The sequence below is a fragment of the Hydra vulgaris genome, chromosome 07, assembly GCF_038396675.1.
Source record: "Hydra vulgaris chromosome 07, alternate assembly HydraT2T_AEP".
Classification (NCBI taxonomy): domain Eukaryota; kingdom Metazoa; phylum Cnidaria; class Hydrozoa; order Anthoathecata; family Hydridae; genus Hydra; species Hydra vulgaris.
In genome coordinates this window covers 39,005,001-39,008,187 of record NC_088926.1, presented here as the reverse complement: position 1 = coordinate 39,008,187, position 3,187 = coordinate 39,005,001, and the positions used below count along the sequence as shown (strand labels likewise).

The window sequence follows — 3,187 nt, the reverse complement described above, 5'->3', positions numbered from 1 at the left end:
AACTTTATTACTCGTTTATCCATAACTATATAATTTATGAAAATATTGCCTTGGGAAGTACTGATAAAAATAGATTGAAACGTCTTTGTAACCGTCAGAAGCACGCAATTCGTATTATTAATTTTTTGGATCGTCTTACTAATTCGAAGCCTTTATTCAACGAAATATATTTACTTTTATATATGAATTAAATGCATTCAATATCTAATGTTTTGTAGATATGTGGAAATATAACTTAGTTCCCAACGTTTTTAAAAATATCTTTACTTGTCAAAACCTGTCAATAAATATACCCTAAAAAATAACGACTTGCGAAACCAAATATTTTGTCGAACCAAATTTAATCAATTTTGTATTGATTATCGTGCACCATGTCTTTGGAATAAGGTTATTTTACAAAATTTTGATTCGCCTTCTTCTTACCCTGTTTTTAAAGCTAAACTTAAAAGTTTTATTGTTTCCATGGACAAACGTACTTATGTACTACTAATAGAAACATTCTGCAATTGTTAACTTTCTATTATTACAAGGCAAATTATTTTTTTTTATATCAAGTCATTTTACATTGTTTATGTATTTTATTGTATTAGTCTATATACTTTAAAAAGTTTATTTTCTTTCATCATTGTTAGAAAATTATTAATTTATTTTATTTTGTTATTGTAAGAAGTTTATTTATGCATTAAAAAAACGGCTTATTTAAGATTCTGATGACAAGATCTTCGTAATCTTCTTACAGTTACCTTGTTTATATAGTTTATCATTGTAAATTTGTGAAAGGTACTTGTAATTAGTACTTTTTTTATATTATCACTATATAGCTGTACAACGATAAACTAATGTAAACAAAAAAACAAGAAAAAAATCTAAAAAATCCAATTTAAAAAATCAGTGACCTAAAATACGAATCATGATAGGTCTGTTCCAAACCAACCATTAATATACTTGTTATTTAAAGTCTATTTCAATAGGTCTTAGTAAATGGTAAAATAGATTAATACTACAGCTTTTAAACTTAAGTTAAACCATTAAAACCATTATTTATAAAGTATAGAAATATCAAATAATAAATAATAAAATAAATAAGTAAAATAAACAAACTATATATCTTCATAAAAGTTATTAAATAATGTAACATAAAACGATCAATTTTGAAAAACCAACTATTATATGCTTTTTGAATGTTCTTGAACATGCAACATAAAGTTAACCAACATAAAGCATATCTGAAAAAACTGTGTTGAGAAACACGGTTATTTTAGCTATACGCTAACTTTATCATATGTTTGACTTTGATATTTATTTTCAGTGAATATTCCAATAAAACTGACAGCGTTTAAGAACAAAAATTAAATCAGAGTCTTATAGAACTACCTGAATTCGAGCAACAAATACTCGTTTACCCCCAGTAACACCTACACAATCTTTCATTATAGCGCTATTTCATAACCCAGGTTTGTGATCTAAATTTCTGAGTAACATAGTTACAAGACCAATTTTTAATTTTTAACAATGAGGAGACCTGAAGGAGTTAATCTGTTCAAAATCTGAAAAGGAAAGTTAATTTTTTCATTTAGGTCATCAGTCACAATTTGATCAACACTTAAATACATTTTAACATTTCTTTGTTTTTAATTTCATTGATTGATAATGGAGCCACATTAGTGGGTATAAAAATCACAACTTAAAAAAACAATAGGGTTTTAGAAAATAAATGTTTTTTGAAGTTGTTTTTCAATTTTTTTCCACAGATAATATTAACTTTGTTTTGGGATTTTCACAAATAAAATATTTTTTTGTACTTAAATTTGGCTTTGCTTTTATTTTTAAGTATTGTCCATCGAATTGTCAATATATAACAGCTGAAAACAATCATAAAAGTCAAAATATTTTTATTAATAACTTTTTGACATGTCACTCTTTTCTAATGTTTAAAATAGTTTATAAACACGAATATTGTAAAGTATGGCAAATTGAAACTTTTCCTTCGTTGAGCGAAATAGACAAATGCGAGCGTTTTTAACATCTCTCGCAACTTAAATTATTCGAAATTATCAAATTTACTTAATTTTTTATTAGCGCATTATAATTTAAGAGGAGTTAATTTATTCGGATTAGTGGAAAAATGTAAAGTATTTTATATTGAACCTCGCAAAATAAAAGTTTAACTTTTCGTCTTTTTAAAACCTTTGAAAATCGCATATTTTACAAAGATGTCCTTAACTCTATCAAGTAGTAACGTATATGTGCGAAGAAAATAAGAAACCACATAAATAAAATAAATATGTGCGAAGAAAATAAGAAACCACAACGTTTTGTTGAAAACGATATTTTTAAGAAATCACATCCAGGATTTTATAATTAGTATTGAACCGTTAGTATAAAATAAAAAAATAAAATATATACTATCAAATATCAAAAGCATTAAAAAAAATAAATAAAATGTTTAAAAAATAAAACTTCAAAATACAAAAATACTTTGAACGAAAGTGTTCTAAAATAGTTTCAATGTTGAGTATAACATCTGAATAAGTTTTCTTTTTGTAAAAACAGATTTTAAAAAAAAATAGAGAAAATTTCAACATTCTGCAAATTAAAAGACATTCTGCAAATTAGAATACTTGACGCAAACGCAAAATATTATCATCGCAAACAAAACTTTTAATCGATTGATTCGATTGAAAAGAGATTTGTGAACTTTCTATTTTATGTGACCATTCTCAAAAAAAGTTTTAACAAAATATATAAAGAAACTTTTTTATAACCATTTAAAACGATATGAAATAATTTGAAAGATCAATTGTATGTTACAAATAACATAAACAATATAATTAACTCATTAACATAAACATTATAGGTTGTATGTAAATTATGAAAAACTCAAATTATATGAACAACTATGAAATATAAAACCATATGAACAAATCACATTTTATATAAAAGAAATTATAAAACATAAAAAACACAAAAATATACCATGAAGACGGATTAAACACAGAAACCACTTTTTACGTTAAAAATTTCACCTCAGAGTTGAAAAATATTTGCGAGACTAGTAACGTCTTACATTTGTTTTAAGTTAGCAACAAAAATATTATATGCTTATAACGCATATCCATATATCTATAACGCTTATGAAGCATGTATAACGCTTATGAAGCATTTATAAAGCTTATGAAGCATGTAT

The 3,187-nt window shown here is 24.5% G+C and overlaps 1 protein-coding gene across 4 annotated transcripts in view; it reads right to left on the bottom strand.

The window, feature by feature from the left end:
* Positions 1–2,313: 2,313 nt before the first annotated feature.
* Positions 2,314–3,187, bottom strand: part of LOC100197969 (receptor-type tyrosine-protein phosphatase delta) — a 51,928-nt gene continuing 51,054 nt past the window's right edge. For all 4 annotated transcript variants that reach the window (XM_065801844.1, XM_065801847.1, XM_065801845.1 and 1 more), the window contains exon 27: positions 2,314–3,187. This exon is cut by the window's right edge and continues 263 nt beyond it. The gene's annotated coding sequence lies outside the window, so the exon portion shown is untranslated.